Here is a 22,172-nt window from a genome sequence, read left to right as displayed (position 1 = left end):
ATGATCCCACGCTGTTTGTTCACACGTCTCCTCGTGGTCGGACTCTTCTCCTTGTTTATGTTGATGACATGATCATCACTGGTGACGACTCTGACTACATCGCCTTTGTTAAGGCCCGCCTTCACGACCAGTTCCTCATGACTGATCTTGGTCCTCTTTGCTATTTTCGTGGGATTGAGATCTCCTCGACCTCTGATGGCTTCTACATCTCTCAAGACAAATATATTCAGGATCTTCTTGCTCGAGCTGCTCTCAGTGATGACTGCACTGTTCTGACTCCTATGGAGCTCAACGTTCAGCTTCGTGTCTCTGATTGTGACCCTCTTCCTAATCCCACTCGCTATCGTCACCTCGTTGGTAGCCTTGTCTATCTTGCTGTTACGCGTCCTGACATCTCCTATCCTGTTCACATCCTGAGTCAGTTTGTCTCAGCCCCCACCTCTGTCCACTATAGTCACCTCCTCCGTGTTCTACGATATCCTCGTGGCACGATCTCTCAGCACCTTTTCTTTCCCCGCTCCAGTTCTCTTGAGCTCCAGGCTTACTCTGATGCTACCTGGGCTAGTGATCCTTCTAATCGATGCTCGCTGTCTGCTTACTGTGTCTTTCTTGGTGGCTCTCTTATTGCCTGGAAGACAAAGAAACAGATTGCAGTTTCTCGCTCGAGTACAGATGCTGAGGTTCGAGCCATGGCTATGCTGACGGCTGAGGTGATCTGGTTACGGTGGTTGCTTGAGGACTTTGGTGTGTCTGTTGCCACCTCGACTCCCTTACTGTCAGACAGTACTGGTGCTATCAGTATTGCGCGCGACCCGGTGAAGCATGAGCTCACCAAGCACATCGGTGTGGATGCCCACTTTGTGCGTGCTGCTGTGCAGGATCAGACTCTCGCTCTTCACTATGTGCCCTCTGAGTTACAGTTGGCTGACTTCTTCACGAAGGCACAGATTCGAGCGCAGCATGCCTTTTTCCTCTCCAAACTCAGTGTTGTTGATCCACCATGAGTTTGAGGGGGGTGCTAGATGTGTATAGTCTCTTTTCGCTATATCCCCATTGTATAAGGGGTTTCCTGCACTTTACCACACATGTATATGTAATGGCCTTTGGCCCTCAGTAAAGCTCAGTTGCTCACTTATCTAACAAATACCTCATGAGCTTGGCCGAGCACCTTCCGCAGAAGAGAGACATGGAATACTGGGTGCACACGACTGGAGACTAGCAATGCCTAGCGGTAAGATACTTCACCAACACACTCCATAACTTCAAAAGGTCCATAGAATTTGAAGGCCAATTTGTGATTCGCCCTAGGAGCAACCGATGTCTGAAGGTATGGCTGCAGCTTCAGAAAAACAGAATCCCCAACCTCGAATACACGCTCAGATCGATGCTTATCGGCCTGTGTCTTCATGCGCTGTTGCGCACGCAACAGATGTTGACGTACTCATCCGACAATCACTCGGTGATCATCAAGCCACTGTTGCAGATCAGCAGACTGCACTATACTATCTGCGGTCAACCCAAAGTGACGAGGCTCATGGCCATAGATGATCTCAAAGGGAGTCTTGCCCGTAGCCGAGTGCCAATTGGTATTGTACCAGTATTCACACAGTGGTATCCATTTACCCAGCGAGAGGGATGAGCACTGACAAAACATTGCAGGAAACATTCCACTTGTTGGTCAACTCGCTCCGTCTGTCCATTAGTTTGAGGGTGACGCGCAGTACTCATACGCATCTGAACACCAGCTCGCTGGAAAAGTTCCTTCCAGAACTGGCTTGTAAATATGCGATCTCGATCAGAAACTATAGAGAGAGGCATCCCATGCAAACGGTATACTGTGTTGAGGAAAGCTTCAGCCACTGTACTGCAGTAAACGGATGATGCAATGGAACGAAGTGTCCATACTTCGACAGCTTGTCAATGATCGCCATCAAACAGTTATACTGCCCAGAAACTGGTAGCCCTTCGACAAAATCCATAGTTACCATTTCCCATGGTAAGTCAGGGATAGGCAGGTGTTGCAGTAAACCCGGATATGGAATTCGTTCAGGTTTCGTTTGCTGGCATATGGTGCAGTTCGAGACATATTGCTTAATGCAACTACGCATACCTTGCCAACGGAACAGTTGCCTGACACGTTTGAAAGTGACTGGGAAGCCTGAGTGTCCACCAATTGGACTGTCGTGGAAAGCACTAACAATTGTGTGCTACAACTTGGGATATGCACCTCCCAAATGCATTTGTCAACCCTTAACAGTCCAGATTTCAAGGAAAATTTGCCGTCGCGTCCACCAGAAGAGGCAAGTTTCTGCAGTAGATCAGAGCAAAACTTGTCCTGAGTGGAGCTGTGCATAATATCATCGAGCCAGGCTGGTTGAACAGTTGATATGGGGAATAGTTCAGGCATAGTTTCAGCAGAAGTGTGTGGCTTCCTGGACAGGGCATCCGCAGCATGATTTTCCACTCCTTTTTTATAGACAATACTGTATTGTAACCCTAGCAGCTTAGTTAGGGCTTTCTGCTGCCACTTGGTATGCAGTCGTTGTTCAGACAAACTGCGCTAATCTGTTTTGATAATGAATTCAGACAATTGCAGATACTGACGCCAGTGTCCCATAGCCAGCAAAATTGCCAGATATTGTTTCTCATAAACCGATAGCATTTGATTCCTTGGGCCCAAGGCCTTGCTCACATACGCCAGTGGGTGCCCTTCCTGCATCAACACTGCACCCACTCCTATGTCACAAGCATCAGTTTCAATAACAAACTGTTTAGAGAAATCTGGAAGAGCCAGTACCGGTGCTGATATCAGTGCTTGTTTGAGGGCTGTAAAAGCTTGTTGTTCAGTGCTTGTCCAGTGGAACGGCACCCCTTTCTTGAGCAAATTGGTAAGAGGTTTGCTAATGAGACCATAACGAGCTATGAATTTCCTGTAATAACCAGCTAGACCCAAAATTCCTCTCACCTCCTTAGCAGACAGAGGTACAGGCCACTCTTGAATGCTTGTAATCTTTTCAGGATCAGTTGCAACCCCTTGACTGCTGATGATGTGGCCCAAATAACTGATCTGAGTTTGAGCAAAAGCACACTTTGACAACTTCACTTTCCACTCCAGGTGTTCCAAATGGAGAGCATAGGTTGCACTGAAAATTAAGATATCGTCAAAGAATGATATGGCAAATTCTCTAAGGCATGGGGACGGAGTGTCATTCATGGCAAAATGGAAGGTGTTTGGACCACCAGTCAGCCCAAAAGACACAACCAGGAACTCAAAGTGCCCAAAGTGTGTTTGAAAAGCTGTTTTATGTTCTTCACCAGGAGCAAAGTGAATTTGGTGGTACCAGCTCTGAGACCGAGCTTAGAAAACCAACAGGATCCAGCTAATTCGTCCAGCACCTCGTCAATGACAGGAATAGGGTATTTGCTCTTTATAATTATTGCATTTAAGTGTCTGTAGTCAAAGACTGGTCTCCAGGTCTTATCTTTCTTCTGAACCATAATCATGGGCGACGAAAAAGCACTAGTGCTATGTCGGATGATACCCGAATCCAACATCTCCTTAACTTGCTTCTCCATCTCATCCTTGAGGGCAGGTGGAAGCCTGTATGGTCTGATAGAAACAGGTGAAGCCCTGGAATAAGTGGGATAGTGTGATCATATTTTCTTCTAGGTGGAAGGCCAGAAGGAGCTTCAAACACAGTAGCGTAAGTGTTGAGAATTTCTTTAATTTCAACGGGTAACTCAGTTTGTTCTATGCCTTTGTAAGAGAGCAGCGATGACAGTTCAATCATGGCCAAGAAACTAGGAGTAGCATCTTCACCTAGTAATGTGACAGTAGTACCATTCAGGTCAAAAGATAACCAATGTTCAGCCCAGTCCACTTGCATGGGGCTATGGGTGGCCAACCAATCTAAACCCAGAATTCCATTATAAGATCCCAGAGGAAAGATCTTAAAGTCACTGGTGAACTTGTGCCCATCTGTTGACCAAGATCCTGACAGCAGCTGCTGGCTGCAGGGAACTAAATTCCCATTAGCAACCTTAACCATTTTAACAGGCATATCAGCAACCCCCTTAATTTTAGCAGCAACAGCACCATCCAGGAAGGAGTGAGTGCTCCCCGAGTCAACCAGGAAAGTGAGCTTGTGTCCTTGCAACTGTACTGTCAGTTTCATAGTTGCAATCACCGGAACAGATGGATCTCCCAATGCTGCAGCTGAAATGCAAATCGCATTGACTTCTCCAGTACTCTCAGCTTCAGTGTCACTTGATTCTACTGGCATATTCTGCACATATTCCAACATCTCTTGTACTATGTGCAGCTGAACTTCCCGTTTGCATCGGTGATCTCTCGCCCAACGTTCTCCACAAATGAAACAGAGTCCCTTAGATTTCCTATAAGCACGAAGAGCTGACCAGCGGTCCTCAACTGGAGCTGGACGGCTTGTTTCTGCTGTATGTTTGTCCTCAACTACTTTACTGACAATAACACTGCAAGCAGATGGCTGGAAATTTTTCCTGTTGTGAGACGCTGACTGAAACTGTTGGCTGGAATGAGTGATCTCCCAGTTCTTCAGATAGTAGAGCCAGAGCATACGCTGCGTCTAGATCTGAAGGTTGTTGAATTCCCACCAGCAATCTGACTGATGGCACTAGCCCTTCCATGAATCGAGTGACATAATGTACCTGACTGGGATTTGGCTCATATGCAGTCAGCTGATCGAACAACTCTGAGAATCGCTCCACGTAATCCTCAACTGTGCTGGTCTAGCAGATGTTAAACATTTGCCTGAGAATATGCTGATGCTTGTTGCGTCCAAAGCGAGATTGCAGCAACGAACAAAATTCAGGCCACGCTATGCCCGGAGCGCGGCGTTGGACTGATTCAAGCCATTGTGCTGCTGCACCTTCAAACAGAGAAGTAGCGAAAGGGATACACTGATGTACTGGAGTGTTCCAGAACTTGAAGTAATCCTCACACCGGGTCTGCCACAACTTGGGGTTTGTCCCAACGAATTTGGGTAACTCGATCCAGGGACCAAAACCAGAAGAATCCACAACAAAGGGACGAAAAAATTCCGGGGGTTGATTCGGCTGCCTGAGCACAATCTGGTCCTGCTGCATACCTCTGGCCGGTGGCGGAATGTACTTGGGAGTTGCTGGGCGTGGATCGACCTCCGGTCGGAGCCCTTCCTGGCTCGTGGTGCCGCTTGCCGGAGCCGTGGACTTGGTGGTGGCCGAAGGGGGACCTTGGGACGTTGGCGATGCGGGCGACCACGCAGCGCCCCGATCCGCGGCCATCTCCCCACGCAGTTCATCAATGTCGACTCCAAGGGACAGCTTCACATCCTCGAGTTGCCCCGATAGCTGGTCGAGCTTGGAATCCAGCTTCGCGAGCGCGGAGACCATCTCTTCGCTACGCTCGGAGGAGCTCTTGGCGAGGGCGGTGTCGAAGTCGGCGCGGAGAAGCTTGTAGATCGCCTTGGTCTCCGGCGAGATCCGTTCCATCGCCTCGGCTCGTCGGCGATTTGCCAGGCGCGTGCGGTGGTGGTGTTGAGGCAGCTCCAGGACGGAACGACTCTGATACCAGGTTGTTAGCACACAATCAACAATTCACTCAACTCGCCTCCATTATCGCCGGATCAAGCTACAATTCACGAGTTCATCGAGAGGGGATCGAAGGAGGAGGAAGGATTACCCGGCACAACACGAAAGGGGAAAGTTAGCTAGCCTGCCAGCCGTTCCCACTCACACGCTATCGCTAGGTTTAAGTATACTGCCCACATGGGCCCATTCGGGGCCAGCCAGCCGAGCTGGCAGGCGAGGCTGTCTCTTGGGCCGGCCCACTCCTGGTGCTTGGTTCTCTGCTGCTTCTGTGTCTTGATCACTGTTGCTGACACAATCTTCTTGATAAACTGTTGTTACTGAGCAAAAGATATTTCATTTGTTGGATGTCAAAACATTGAGGAATTTCACCCTAAAAAAAAATTGTTCGACAAGTCCAGATACGATAATTGTTGCAATTTGCAAATAGAATCTGGAATGTACGCACCAATTCGATTTGAATAGATCAGCAACATTTCAAGATTGGAGGCTTCAAAATTTGATGGTATTACTCCTGAAAATTTGTTGTTGGAGATGTCTAACCTAGTGATTTTTATCAGCAACGAAGGTATTGACCCGGCGAGCCGGTTTGAACTTAGGTGGAGTTCTTCCAAAGCCATGTCATCCAGATGTGCTGGTAAACTGCCACTCATTTGGTTGTTAGAGACGTCGAGATATCTTTTCTGTGAAAATGTATACCAAAACCAATCAGGAAACTTGTCCTCTAAAGCTGTGCCTGAAATGTCAAGATGGGTGATTCCCCGCAGCTGCTGAAGCCAAGCTGGAAAGAGAGGTGAAGGAAATATGCCCTAGAGGCAATAATAAAGTATTATTTATTTCCTTATATCATGATAAATGTTTAAGATTCATGCTAGAATTGTATTAACCTGAAACATAATACATGTGTGAATACATAGACAAACAGAGTGTCACTATTATGCCTCTACTTGACTAGCTCGTTAATCAAAGATGGTTATGTTTCCTAGCCATAGACATGAGTTGTCATTTGATTAACGGGATCACCTCATTAGGAGAATGACGTGATTGACTTGACCCATTCCGTTAGCTTAGCACCCGATCGTTTAGTATGTTGCTGTTGCTTTCTTCATGACTCATACATGTTCCTATGACTATGAGATTATGCAACCCCCATTTACCGGAGGAACACTTTGTGTGCTACCAAACGTCACAACGTAAATGGGTGATTATAAAGGTGCTCTACAGGTGTCTCCAAAGGTACTTGTTGGGTTGGCGTATTTCGAGATTAGGATTTGTCACTCCGATTGTCGGAGAGGTATCTCTGGGCCCACTCGGTAATGCACATCACTATAAGCCTTGCAAGCATTGTGACTAATGAGTTAGTTGCGGGATGATGTATTACGGAACGAGTAAAGAGACTTGCCGGTAACGAGATTGAACTAGGTATCGAGATACCGACGATCGAATCTCGGGCAAGTAACATACCGATGACAAAGGGAACAACGTATGTTGTTATGCGGTCTGACCGATAAAGATATTCATAGAATATGTGGGAGCCAATATGGGCATCCAGGTCCCGCTGTTGGTTATTGACCGGAGAGGTGTCTCGGTCATGTCTACATAGTTCTCGAACCCGTAGGGTCCGCACGCTTAACGTTACGATGACAGTTTTATTGAGTTTTGATGTACCGAAGGAGTTCGGAGTCCCGGATGAGACCGGGGACATGACGAGGAGTCTCGAAATGACCGATACGTAAAGATCGATATATTGGATGACTATATTCGGACTTCGGAAAGGTTCCGAGTGGTTCGGGTATTTTTCGGAGTACCGGAGAGTTACGGGAATTCATATTGGGCCTTAATGGGCCATACGGGAAAGGAGAAAAAGACCCCAAAGGGTGGCCGCACCCCTCCCCATGGGCTAGTCCGAATTGGACTAGTGAGGGGGGCGCCCCCTTCCTTCTTTCTCCGTTCCCCTTCCCTTCTCCTACTCCCACAAGGAAAGGAGGAGTCCTACTCCCGGTGGGAGTAGGACTCCCCCCTTGGGCGCGCCACCTCCCCTTGGCCGGCCCTTTCCTCCTTGCTCCTTTATATACGGGGGCAGGGGGGCACCCCAAAGACACACTTGATATACGATATTTTAGCCGTGTGCGGTGCCCCCCTCCACCATATTACACCTTGATAATACCGTTGCGGAGCTTAGGCGAAGCCCTGCGTCGGTGGAACATCATCATCGTCACCACGCCGTCGTGCTGACAAAACTCTCCCTCAACACTCGGCTGGATCGGAGTTCGAGGGACGTCATCGAGCTGAACGTGTTTAGAACTCGGAGGTGCCGTGCGTTCGGTACTTGATCGGTCGGATCGTGAAGACGTACGACTACATCAACCGCGTTGTGATAATGCTTCCGTTGTCGGTCTATGAGGGTATGTGGACAACACTCTCCCCTCTTGTTGCTATGCATCACCATGATTTTGTGTGTGCGTAGGAATTTTTTTGAAATTACTACGTTCCCCAACAGTGGCATCCGAGCCTGGTTTTATGCGTTGATGCTATGCACGACTAGAACACAAGTGAGTTGTGGGCGATATAAGTCATACTGCTTACCAGCATGTCATACTTTGGTTCAGCGGTATTGTGAGATGAAGCGGCCCGGACCGACATTACTCTTACGCGAGATTGGTTTCACCGTTGCGAGCACTCGTTGCTTAAAGGTGGCTGGCGGGTGTCTGTCTCTCTCACTTTAGTTGAACCGAGTGTGGCTACGCCCATTCCTTGCGAAGGTTAAAACAACACCAACTTGACAAACTATCGTTGTGGTTTTGATGCGTAGGTAAGAACGGTTCTTGCTAAGCCCGTAGCAGCCACGTAAAACTTGCAACAACAAAGTAGAGGACGTCTAACTTGTTTTTGCAGGGCATGTTGTGATGTGATATGGTCAAGACATGATGTGATATAATTTGTTGTATGAGATGATCATGTTTTGTAACCGAGTTATCGGCAACTGGCAGGTGCCATATGGTTGTCGCTTTATTGTATGAAATGCAATCGCCATGTAATAGTTTTACTTTATGACTAAGCGATAGAGATAGTCGTAAAAGCAATTAGTTGGTGAGACGACAACGATACTACGATGGAGATCAAGGTGTCGCGCCGGTGACGATGGTGATCATGACGGTGCTTCGGAGATGGAGATCACAAGCACGGTGCTTCGGAGATGGAGATCACAAGCACAAGATGATGATGACCATATCATATCACTTATATTGATTGCATGTGATGTTAATCCTTTATGCATCTTATCTTGCTTTGATTGACGGTAGCATTATAAGATGATCTCTCACTAAAATTTCAAGATAAAAGTGTTCTCCCTGAGTATGCACCGTTGCGAAAGTTCTTCGTGCTGAGACAACACGTGATGATCGGGTGTGATAGGCTCTACGTTCAAATACAACGGGTGCAAAACAGTTGCACACGCGGAATACTCAGGTTAAACTTGACGAGCCTAGCATATACAGATATGGCCTCGGAACACAGAGACCGAAAGGTCGAGCGTGAATCATATAGTAGATATGATCAACATAGTGATGTTCACCATTGAAACTACTCCATCTCACGTGTTAATCGGACATGGTTTAGTTGATTTGGATCACGTAATCACTTAGATGATTAGAGGGATGTCTATCTAAGTGGGAGTTCTGAAGTAATATGATTAATTGAACTTGAATTTATCATGAACTTAGTCCTGATAGTATTTTGCAAATTATGTAGATCAATGGCTCGCGTTGTTGCTTCCCTGTGTTTATTCTTGATATGTTCCTAGAGAAAAATTATGTTGAAAGATGTTAGTAGCAAAGATGCGGATTGGATCCGTGATCTGAGGATTATCCTCATTGCTGCACAGAAGAATTATGTCCTTGATGCACCGCTAGGTGACAGACCTATTGCAGGAGCAGATGCAGACGTTATGAACGTTTGGCTAGCTCAATATGATGACTACTTGATAGTTTAGTGCACCATGCTTAACGGCTTAGAATCAGGACTTCAAAGACGTTTTGAACGTCATGGACCATATGAGATGTTCCAGGAGTTGAAGTTAATATTTCAAGCAAATACCCGAGTTGAGAGATATGGAGTCTCCAACAAGTTCTATAGCTAAAAGATGGAGGAGAATCGCTCAACTAGTGAGCATGTGCTCAGATTGTCTGGGTACTACAATCGCTTGAATCAAGTGGGAGTTTATCTTCCAGATAAAATAGTGATTGACAGAATTCTCTAGTCACCATCACCAAGTTAGTAGAACTTCGTGATGAACTATAGTATGCAAGGGATGACGAAAGTAATTCCCGAGCTCTTCATGATGCTGAAATCGACGAAGGTAGAAATCAAGAAAAACATCAAGTGTTGATGGTTGACGAGACCACTAGTTTCAAGAAAAGGGCAAAGGGAAGAAGGGGAACTTCAAAAAGAACGGCAAGCAAGTTGCTACTCAAGTGAAGAAGCCCAAGTCTGTACCTAAGCCTGAGACTAAGTGCTTCTACTGCAAAGGGACTGGTCACTGGAGGCGGAACTGGCCCAAGTATTTGGTGGATAAGAAGGATGGCAAAGTGAACAAAGGTATATTGGATATACATGTTATTGATGTGTACTTACTAGTGTTTATAGCAACCCCTCAGTATTTGATACTGGTTCAGTTGCTAAAGAGTAGTAACTCGAAAACGGGAGTTGCAGAATAAACAGAGACTAGTAAAAGGCGAGGTGACGATGTGTGTTGGAAGTAGTTCCAAGATTGATATGATCATCATCGCACACTCCCTATACTTTCGGGATTAGTGTTGAAACTAAATAAGTGTTATTTGGTGTTTGCGTTGAGCATGAATATGATTTGATCATGTTTATTGCAATACGGTTATTCATTTAAGTTAGAGAACAATTGTTGTTCTGTTTACATGAATAAAAACCTTCTATGGTCATACACACCAACGAAAATGGTTTGTTGGATCTCGATCGTAGTGATACACATATTCATAATAATGAAACCAAAAGATGCAAAGTTAATAATGATAGTGCAACTTATTTGTGGCACTGCCGTTTAGGTCATATTGGTGTAAAGCGCATGAAGAAACTCCATACTGATGGGATTTTGGAATCACTTGATTATGAATCACTTGATGCTTGCGAACCGTGCCTCATGGGCAAGATGACTAAAAACGCCGTTCTCCGGAACTATGGAGAGAGCAACAGATTTGTTGGAAATCATACATACAGATGTATGTGGTCCGATGAATATTGAGGCTCGTAGCAGGTATCATTATTTTCTGACCTTCACAGATGATTTGAGCAGATATGGGTATATCTACTTGATGAAACATAAAGTCTGAAGCATTTGAAAAGTTCAAAGAATTTCAGAGTGAAGTAGAAAATCATCGTGACGAGAAAATAAGGATTCTATGATTTGATCGCGGAGACAAATATTTGAGTTACGAGTTTGGTCTTCAATTAAAACAATGTGGAATAGTTTCACAAATTCACGCCACCTGGAACACCACGGTGTAATGGTGTGTCCGAACATCGTAACCGTACTTTATTAGATATGGTGCGATATATGATGTCTCTTACCTTTCTACCACTATCGTTTTGGGGTTATGCATTAGAGACAGCTGCATTCACGTTAAATAGGGCGCCATCAAAATCCGTTAAGATGACGCCTTATGAACTGTGGTTTAGCAAGAAACCAAAGTTGTCGTTTCTTAAAAGTTTGGGGTTGCGATGCTTATGTGAAAAGGTTTCATCCTGATAAGCTCAAACCCAAATCGGAGAAATGTGTCTTCATAGGATACCCAAAGGAGACAGTTGGGTACACCTTCTATCACAGATCCGAAGGCAAGACATTCGTTGCTAAGAATGGATCCTTTCTAGAGAAGGAATTTCTCTCGAAAGAAGTGAGTGGGAGGAAAGTAGAACTTGATGAGGTAACTGTACCTGCTCCCTTATTGGAAAGTAGTTCATCACAGAAATCTGTTCCTGTGACTCCTACACCAATTAGTGAGGAAGTTAATGATGATGATCATGTAACTTCAGATCAAGTTACTACCAAACCTCGTAGGTAAACCAGAGTAAGATCCGCACCAGAGTGGTACGGTAATCCTGTTCTGGAGGTTATGTTACTAGACCATGAGAAACCTACGAACTATGAAGAAGCGATGGTGAGCCCAGATTCCACAAAATGGCTTGAGGCCATGAAATCTGAGATGAGATCCATGTATGAGAACAAAGTGTGAACTTTGGTTGACTTGCCCGATGATCGGCAAGCAATTGAGAATAAATGGATCTTCAAGAGGAAGACGGACGCTGATAGTAGTGTTACTATCTACAAAGCTAGAATTGTCGCAAAAAGGTTTTTCGACAAGTTCAAAGTGTTGACTACGATGAGAGTTTCTCACTCGTATCTATGCTTAAGTCTGTCCGAATCATGTTAGCAATTGCCGCATTTTATGAAATATGGCAAATGGATAAACAAAACTGCATTCCTTAATGAATTTATTAAAGAAGAGTTGTATATGATGCAACCAGGAAGTTTTGTCAATCCTAAAAGTGCTAACAAAATATGCAAGCTCCAGCGATCCATCTATGGACTGGTGCAAGCATCTCGGAGTTGGAATATACGCTTTGATAAGTTGATCAAAGGATATAGTTTTATACAGACTTGCGGTGAAGCCTGTATTTACAAGAAAGTGAGTGGGAGCACTACAACATTTCTGATAAGTATATGTGAATGACATATTGTTGATCGGAAATAATGTAGAATTATTCTGCAAAGCACAAAGGAGTGTTTGAAAGGAGTTTTTCAAAGAAAGACCTCGGTGAAGCTGCTTATATATTGAGCATCAAGATCTATAGAGATAGATCAAGACGCTTGATAAGTTTTTTTTCAATAAGTACATACCTTAACAAGATTTTGAAGTAGTTCAAAATAGAACAGTCAAAGAAAGAGTTCTAGCCTGTGTTACAAGGTGTGAAATTGAGTAAGACTCAAAACCCGACCACGGCAGAAGATAGAAAGAGAATGAAAGTCATTCCCTATGCCTTGGCCATAGGTTCTATAAAGTATGCCATGCTGTATACCAGATCTATTGTATACCCTACACTGATTTTGGCAAGGGGGTACAATAGTGATCTAGGAGTAGATCACTGGACAGCGGTCAAAATTATCCTTAGTGGAATAAGGATATGTTTCTCGATTATGGAAGTGACAAAAGGTTCGTCGTAAAGGGTTACGTCGATGCAAGTTTTGACACTAATGTAGATGACTCTAAGTCTCAGTCTAGATACATATTGAAAGTGGGAGCAATTAGCTAGAGTAGCTCCGTGCAGAGCATTGTAGACATAGAAATTTGCAAAATACTTATGGATCTGAATGTGACAGACCCGTTGAACTAAAATTATCTCACAATCAAAACATGATCACACCTTAGTACTCTTTGGGTGTTAATCACATAGCGATGTTAACTAGATTATTGACTCTAGTAAACCCTTTGAGTGTTGGCCACATAGAGATGTGAACTATTGGTGTTAATCACATGGTGATGTGAATTATTGATGTTAAATCACATGGCGATGTGAACTAGATTATTGACTCTAGTACAAGTGGGAGACTGAAGGAAATATGCCCTAGAGGCAATAACAAAGTATTATTTATTTCCTTATATCATGATAAATGTTTATTATTCATGCTAGAATTGTATTAACCGGAAACATAATACATGTGTGAATACATAGACAAACAGAGTGTCACTAGTATGCCTCTACTTGACTAGCTCGTTAATCAAAGATGGTTATGTTTCCTAGCCATAGACATGGGTTGTCATTTGATTAACGGGATCACCTCATTAGGAGAATGACGTGATTGACTTGACCCATTCCGTTAGCTTAGCACCCGATCGTTTAGTATGTTGCTCTTGCTTTCTTCATGACTCATACATGTTCCTATGACTATGAGGTTATGAAACCCCCGTTTACCGGAGGAACACTTTGTGTGCCACCAAACGTCACAACGTAAATGGGTGATTATAAAGGTGCTCTACAGGTGTCTCCAAAGGTACTTGTTGGGTTGGCGTATTTCGAGATTAGGATTTGTCACTCCGATTGTCGGAGAGGTATCTCTGGGCCCACTCGGTAATGCACATCACTATAAGCCTTGCAAGCATTGTGACTAATGAGTTAGTTGCGGGATGATGTATTACGGAACGAGTAAAGAGACTTGCCGGTAACGAGATTGAACTAGGTATCGAGATACCGACGATCGAATCTCGGGCAAGTAACATACCGATGACAAAGGGAACAACGTATGTTGTTATGCGGTCTGACCGATAAAGATCTTCGTAGAATATGTGGGAGCCAATATGGGCATCCAGGTCCCGCTATTGGTTATTGACCGGAGAGGTGTCTCGGTCATGTCTACATAGTTCTCGAACCCGTAGGGTCCGCACGCTTAACGTTACGATGACAGTTTTATTGAGTTTTGATGTACCGAAGGCGTTCGGAGTCCCGGATGAGATCGGGGACATGACGAGGAGTCTCGAAATGGCCGAGACGTGAAGATCGATATATTGGACGACTATATTCGGACTTCGGAAAGGTTCCGAGTGATTCGGGTATTTTTCGGAGTACCGGAGAGTTACGGGAATTCATATTGGGCCTTAATGGGCCATACGGGAAAGGAGAAAAAGACCCCAAAGGGTGGCCGCACCCCTCCCCATGGGCTAGTCCGAATTGGACTAGGGAGGGGGGCGCCCCCTTCCTTCTTTCTCCTTTCCCCTTCCCTTCTCCTACTCCCACAAGGAAAGGAGGAGTCCTACTCCCGGTGGGAGTAGGACTCCCCCCTTGGGTGCGCCATCTCCCCTTGGCCGGCCCTTTCCTCCTTGCTCCTTTATATACGGGGGCAGGGGGGCACCCCAAAGACACACTTGATATACGATATTTTAGCCGTGTGCGGTGCCCCCCTCCACCATATTACACCTCGATAATACAGTTGCGGAGCTTAGGCGAAGCCCTGCGTCGGTGGAACATCATCATCGTCACCATGCCGTCGTGCTGACGAAACTCTCCCTCAACACTCGGCTGGATCGGAGTTCGAGGGACGTCATCGAGCTGAACGTGTGTAGAACTCGGAGGTGCCGTGCATTCGGTACTTGATCAGTCGGATCATGAAGACGTACGACTACATCAACCGCGTTGTGATAACGCTTCCGCTGTCGGTCTACGAGGGTACGTGGACAACACTCTCCCCTCTCGTTGCTATGCATCACCATGATCTTGTGTGTGCGTAGGAAAATTTTGGAAATTACTACGTTCCCGAACAAGAGGACCTATTTCTCAAGATGCAAAATCTGTGAACTGTAGCCTAAAGGGAGGGCGCCAATGTGAGTACACTACAATCTTCAAATTATTGGAAGACAAGTATATGTTCAATAAACTTGTTAAGTTTGCAAAGTGTTCTTCCGTGATCACACCACTAAGGTCGTTGCCGCCTAGGTACAGATGGACCAACTTCTTCAGAGAACCTAATTCAGTGGGCACACTTCCATTGAGGTGATTACTGGAGAGGTCTAGCATGGTTAAGCTAGTTGAATGCATAACCTCTAGTGGAATAGGTCCAGTAATTTTGTTGCCTCTGAGCCGAAGGGTCGCCAAATGCTTCAATTTTCCAAGCTCGGCTGGAATACCTCCGGTCAAATTGTTGGCTCTTATCTCTAAAACAGTCAGAGCACTAAGGGAACCAATTTCAGTTGGTACATTCCCGTTGAGCTGATTCCAGCCAAGTTTAAGTAAGGTTAAATGCGTCAAATTCCAAACCACTGGTGGTATAGGTCCAACAAGGTTGTTGTCGGACAGGTCAAGCATGCTCAAGCTTCTGAATTCCCTCATAAGATTTGGCAGGGTCCAATGATTTTGTTAACACTGAAATCTAGCCCTAGTAGTTTTTCCATGCGCATCGTGGCAACCCCTCCATCAAGGCCACTATATCTCCATTCAAGACATTTCCAGAAAGGTCGAGGATTTCCAAACAACAAAGATTTTTAAGAAGACTTTGAAGGTTCGCAGTCTCATTCAGATTGGTAACTGGCACATCAAGGACTCTGAGTGACGTCATGTTTCCTAGTGCGTCGGGAAGTTTGCCAAATAACCAATTTGCATCCGAATTCCAACGAAGACTGAGGTATTTGAGGCTCGTCACATTCCAAAACCAACTTGATGCAATTGAGTGGTCCAATTATTATAAGATAGATCAAGCTTCTCAAGTTTCGTGAGGTTAAGGTAGGGAAGTGATTGGCTTGCAGTATCAAGTGAACATTCAGCAATGTTAATGACCCTTAGTGATGGAACCATATTCAACGTATGAGGCCAGTCAGCTATCCTTGAGAGCTTTATTGTGTTCATGCTAAGGTATTGCTGCAAAGGTAGCTTTGTTAGCCAGGTAATTTCAGTTGAGTACATTCCAGAATAACCCTCGCCAAGGTCAAGATGCTGCGACTTGGACAGGTTACCAAGCTGAGAAGGAACTCTACCGGTAAATGGAATGCCAGAGAGGTTTAGATATCTCAAGTTCTCCATGGAGCCCAATAAGTGAGGAATATGGCTATTTGGCCCTAGCAAACAGTTCATGCTAAGATCCATGTGCTCTAGATGCATCAAGGAAAGCAGAGAGGGACTTATCTCTCCGACCAATGAATTACCTTTGTCACACGGATAATAAACGATGCCAGGGTCCGGACTTTTATTGGGAAGGTGAAGCTTGATGACATGGCCTGTTTGGTTGCTGCAGCTGACGCCCCTCCACCGGCAGCAATCCTGTCCTTGCCACGAAGCGAGGACACCAGCGCTATCGCGTGTGATGCCCCTATGGAAGGAGAGCAAGGAGGCCCTCTCGGCTGGTATGCAGCCGCCGCCATAGGCATTGTGGGGTTGTAGCGCTAGTGCATACACCGTTTGTGAAAAGGAAGTGATGGCTATGATGATGAGGGTGGTGAACAAGAGAATGGTTATGTGACACATGCTGGAAGTACAAGTGCTGGGTAGCTGGGGAAGCATCATATGAAGTACTAGATCTGAGTGTGACTAGTATTTAGCTATGTAGCAGAGCCACACTAGCAGAGACGTTTGGCCACATTCTACAAGCCCCAGGGAGTCCACGGTCAAAGCACGAGGCGTTCAATCATTCAATCAGGTCTTGTTCATGGAATTTTGTGGCCAGAAGCCGACCGCTGGACTAGTCTAATTGGGCAAAAAACACATATTTGACCTGAGGACGAAAAGAATTCACATTCTGAACTGCTTTCGAAAAAATTTCACTGAGCTGGCCGTTTCGAGTGGCGCCCGACAGATAGGCGCCACACTATACTGTGCAGCGCCTCGCTCTTAGGCGCCACACGCCGGTCCAGCGTGGCAGCTCGGGCCCCACTCCTGGTTGTGCAATGCCTAACTGAAAGGAGTTGCACAATGTAGTGCAGTGCCTAACAGAAAGGAGCTGCACAGTCTAGTGCAGCGCCTAACTGAAAGGAGTTGCACTATCTTATATTAAAACTGTTGTAACTTTTAATCCGTGAATCCGACGAAAACGTGCCTTATATGAATGTTGCACATTTTTCCGTGTTCTACGCAATGGTGGCATTTTCATCTATGTTAGGATCAATTTGCTTGATGAAAACCCTGTTGCAAAAGTATGTCATAATATAACTGACAGAATTTGTTAAAATTTACAAACTTGACATGATGATAGCCATTGACCTATAGCTCTTACGCATTTGCAACCTACATGAGTTTTGCACTGCATAATGTGTACTTTCACGCCATGCCTATGCTTGCCATGTTAATCATCTTTAACATGTTCATTTCTTGCATCTAAGTGACTAACATGATATAAGTGAACTTCTGTTATAGAAAGTTACATTTTGTAAGATCCATAGTAATTAATCCTGACATCATATGAATATGATCTAACTATGAAAGTTGGAAAATTTTATGTCTACCTTAAGTCCATGTCATTTTCATACCCACTAAATATTTACATCGCTATGTTTTGAAACACTATAGTATCTAAGGCAATGTTCTGCCAGATTGACACGTTAATTTCACCAAGTTTGTCAACAGAACTTGCATTTTGTAAAATGCATAGTAAATCAACCAAGCTTCATATGGAATAACTTTATATATGAATTTGAGCATCTCCATGTCTACTTTCAATATATCCAGCGTGTTGCCATGTTGAAAACATTTAACCTGATGTTATGTCGCACTAAAGTAGGCATGATAATGTTGTTGACAAATTTGTTGCATATCTTGACATAATCATATCTTGATTTCGACAAAACCCCTTGGCATGAACTTGATATGTTTTTCATTTAGATTTTGTTTAGATCAATTTAGTTTTTCTGCTGGCTAAACTCTGTTATTCATTATGCTAGTGAGATAAGCCTTCTAACATCTAGCTAGTAGGGCTGACAGCTAGTTTTCCCGTCAACTCTGTTTTGTCGTCCTGGTTAGCATGAGGCCATCCTGGGTTATCAAGTTCAAACCGACTCACTCCATAACGACCTCAGCTTTTTCCAGTAGCCTAAAGACAGAGTCCAAATCAGAGAACATGTGCTCTTGCTACTGACAGAAAACATTATAGGTGCTAAATTTTAAGGCTATATAAGTATACATCTTATAAAATGCAATGTTCTGATGATATCCATGAACTCGATGAAATTAATGTGTCAATCTGGCAGAACATTGCCTTAGGAACTTTACAGTTTCAAAACATAGTGATGCACATATTTAGTGGGTGTGAAAATGACATGGACTTAAAGTAGACATAATATTTTCTAAGTTTCATAATTAGATCATATTCATATGATGCCAGGATTAATTACTATGGATCTTACAAAATACAACTTTCTGTAACAGAAGTTCACTTATATCATGTTAGTCACTTAGATGCAAGAAATGAACATGTTAAAGATGATTAACATGGCAAGCATAGGCATGGCGTGAAAGTATACATTATGCAGTGCAAAACTCATGTAAGTTGCAAAAGCGTAAGAGCTATAGGTCAATGGCTATCATCATGCCAAGTTTGTAAATTTTAATAGATTCTGTCAGTTATATTATGATGCACTTTTGCAACAGGGTTTTCATCAAGCAAATTGATCCTAACATAGATGAAAATGCCACCATTGCGTAGAACACGGAAAAATGTGCAACATTCATATAAGGCACGTTTTCGTCGGATTCACGGATTAAAAGTTACAACAGTTTTAATATAAGATAGTGCAACTCCTTTCAGTTAGGCGCTGCACTAGACTGTGCAGCTCCTTTCTGTTAGGCACTGCACTACAGTGTGCAACTCCTTTCAGTTAGGCATTGCACAACCAGGAGTGGGGCCCGAGCTGCCACGCTGGACCGGCGTGTGGCGCCTAAGAGCGAGGCGCTGCACAGTATAGTGTGGCGCCTATCTGTCGGGCGCCACTCGAAACGGCCAGCTCAGTGAAATTTTTTCGAAAGCAGTTCAGAATGTGAATTCTTTTCGTCCTCAGGTCAAATATGTGTTTTTTGCCCAATTAGACTAGTCCAGCGGTCGGCTTCTGGCCACAAAATTCCATGAACAAGACCTGATTGAATGATTGAACGCCTCGTGCTTTGACCGGCGTGTGGCGCCTAAGACTCAGGCGCTGCATAGTATAGTGTGGTGCCTAAGACTCAGGCGCTGCATAGTATAGTGTGGCGCCTATCTGTTGGGCGCCACTCGAAACGGTTAGCTCAGTGAATTTTTTTCGAAAGCAGTTCAGATTGTGAATTCTTTTCGTCCTCAGGTCAAATATGTGTTTTTTTCTGTCGAATTGCTTGCCTGCAATCACACGGTACTGTCAAAGTCACTACTCAATTATTATGCACGCCGACCGGCCAGTCTTCCGCCAAATTCATTTTTGTACAATGTTGTTGAAACTCTCTACCACTCCCTCACTTTTGTAAGGCCTTATAGACATTTCAGACAATATGCAAAATAGGTCAATTTCAGTTGTCCGAAACAACTTATAAAAATGAACGGAGAGAGTAGTAGAGTTTTCAACTTGAAACGACACATGGCAGGAAAAAGGGATAGAAAAGAAGATAAAGCAGCACAAAATATCATAGTAGTACCTTGTAGCATCCTCCAAACTCGAATTTAGCAAATGGAGGGCCAAGAACTCGCTTCAGCAGGTGGTCCTGTTGGAATTTTGATAGTAGGCCTTTGGTCCAAAGCCCAACTAAAGTTCTGAAATTCTCTTGACCGAGTGAGACTAGAGTTTAGTCCCACCACGGAAGTTGAGGGAGAGTTGCACCTCTTTATAAGGTGAGCTCTTCTACCACTTGTATGAGCATGAGAAGAGGAGACCTACACGCGCGCTCCTCCTCCACGCTCGCCTCGTCACGCCTCGCCACCACGCACGTTGTCTATATTTTTACTGCTCGGGAAAATTAATGAGTCATTTATTAATAATTAACGGACGCGTTAATTATTGAACCGTTTCCAATTCTTTTGGATCGTGACGACTCGGACATGGGGTTTACTCCCACGACCTACCCGGCCCACACTATATAGTCAGGCTGACGTCTACCCTAGCCGCCGCCGCTTTGTATGCTTTCGCACCAGCGTTCCAGATCATTGCGCCGCCAAGCAAGTCTTCTCCGTCCCTCCTTTCGGCGTGCACCGGGAGAAGGGACATCAGGCCTCCGGAACCCCGCCTCTCGTGATCCTGTACGGGAGAGGGGCAATCAGGTTTTTGGGGCGCGCACTCGCGCGACTGCTGGCAGCGACGACTTCTTCCCCGACATCGGCAACCTCATCCTCGACGACATGGACGACAACGTCAACGCCGGCGGTGCTGCTCTCGCTGCACCGTATGTAATACTATCCTTCCTGTTCGAGATCTTGGTAGAATTCATGTTTCTAGTATGTGCCCTAGATGTGATATGTTCATCTATTATGCTAGTTCGCATGATTAGTTTAATCTCTGCTATTGCTGTCATGATTTATCTTCTGTTTATTCGGATTAAATCTCGTAGTAATTTGCTCATATTTCCAACAATCCAAAAACCTGATTATAGGCAATTTACTCCGAGTGGTTTTGCTGCGCATATGAAGCCGCAATCCTTTAAGGGGGCGCAATATAAGAGGTGGCGCACGAGAGCAGTCTACTGGTTTCAGACCATGAGCTGCTATGACGCCACTAAGGGCAAGCCTGAGGGCGATCTTAATCCAGCACAACTGGAAGCTTTTGAGAAGATCGATACTCTCTTTATAGGCGCTCTTCTGAGTGTTCTTGATGATTCCATTGTGGATTTGTATATGTTGTTTGACAACGGCAAGGACATGTGGGCTGCGCTCGAGGCCAAGTTTGGTGCCTCGAACGCCGACAGCGAGTTGTACGTCATGGAGCAATTCTATGACTACAAGTTGACTGATGAGCGCTCTGTTGTACAGCAGGCTCATGAGATACAATCTCGCAAAGGAACTCGAGTACTTCAAGTGTGTGTTGCCAGAAAAATTTGTTGCCAGAGGCATTATTGCCAAGCTTCCACCTTCGTGGAACAATTTTGCTACTTCCCTGAAACACAAGAGACAAGAGTTTTCCGTTGCGGATCTCATTGGTACTCTTGATGTTGAAGAGAAGGCGAGAGCAAAGGACACGCGTGCTCGAGTTGTTGAGGGAGCTTCTAGTGCCCACATGGTACAGAAGAAGAACTTCCAGCACAACAAGTTCAAAAACAACAAGAACAAAACTCAGGGCAAAGGCAAGTTTGATACAAAGAACAAGCCGTCACATTCTACCAACTTCAAGAAGAATTCTCATAAGAAGGGGAAGGGACTTTGCCATGTCTGCGGTGATCCTAATCACTGGGCTCCAAAGTGTCCTAACTGCTTTGAGGAGCGTGAACATGAGAAGAGCGGCAAGTCCGCTAATGTTGTCATCGGTGATACTGATATGAAGGAATCTGGGTACGATATTCTTCCTACCATCCTTTCAGTATTTCAATCTCCTAATTGGTTAATTGACACCGGTGCCAATGTACATGTCTGTGCTGATGCCTCTATGTTTTGTTCTTACCAGGTCACTGGGACTTCTCCCGTGCTGATGGGAAACGGGTCACATGCCATCGTTCGAGGTGTCGGTGCAGTCGATCTGAAGTTTACTTCGGGGAAGACCGTGCGTCTGAAGAACGTTCATCATGTGCCGTCCATCAATAAAAATCTCGTTAGCAGTTCCCGTTTATGTCGAGATGGTTTTAAGTTGGTTTTCGAATCCAATAAAGTTGTAATTTCTAAGTATGGACAATTTGTTGGAAAAGGCTATGAGAGCAGAGGCTTTTTCCGCCTATCTTTGTCAGATATTTGCACTAAAGTTATTAATAATGTTTGCCACAATAATGACTCTGATATTTGGCATTCACGACTTTGTCACATTAACTTTGGTTGCATGACGCGGCTCGCCAATATGTATTTAATTCTGAAATTCTCTACTGTCAAAGGCTCTAAGTGCCAAGTGTGTGTGCAAGCTAAGCAACCT

General features: G+C 44.8%; 1 pseudogene; it reads right to left on the bottom strand.

The window, feature by feature from the left end:
- Window positions 1-2,508: 2,508 nt before the first annotated feature.
- Window positions 2,509-16,638, bottom strand: LOC120961933 (uncharacterized; annotated as a pseudogene).
- Window positions 16,639-22,172: the final 5,534 nt, after the last annotated feature.

This window comes from Aegilops tauschii, chromosome 5 (genome assembly GCF_002575655.3).
Source record: "Aegilops tauschii subsp. strangulata cultivar AL8/78 chromosome 5, Aet v6.0, whole genome shotgun sequence".
NCBI lineage: Eukaryota > Viridiplantae > Streptophyta > Magnoliopsida > Poales > Poaceae > Aegilops > Aegilops tauschii.
The sequence above is the reverse complement of the archived record's forward strand: the minus strand, read 5'-3'. Positions and strand labels throughout refer to the sequence as shown.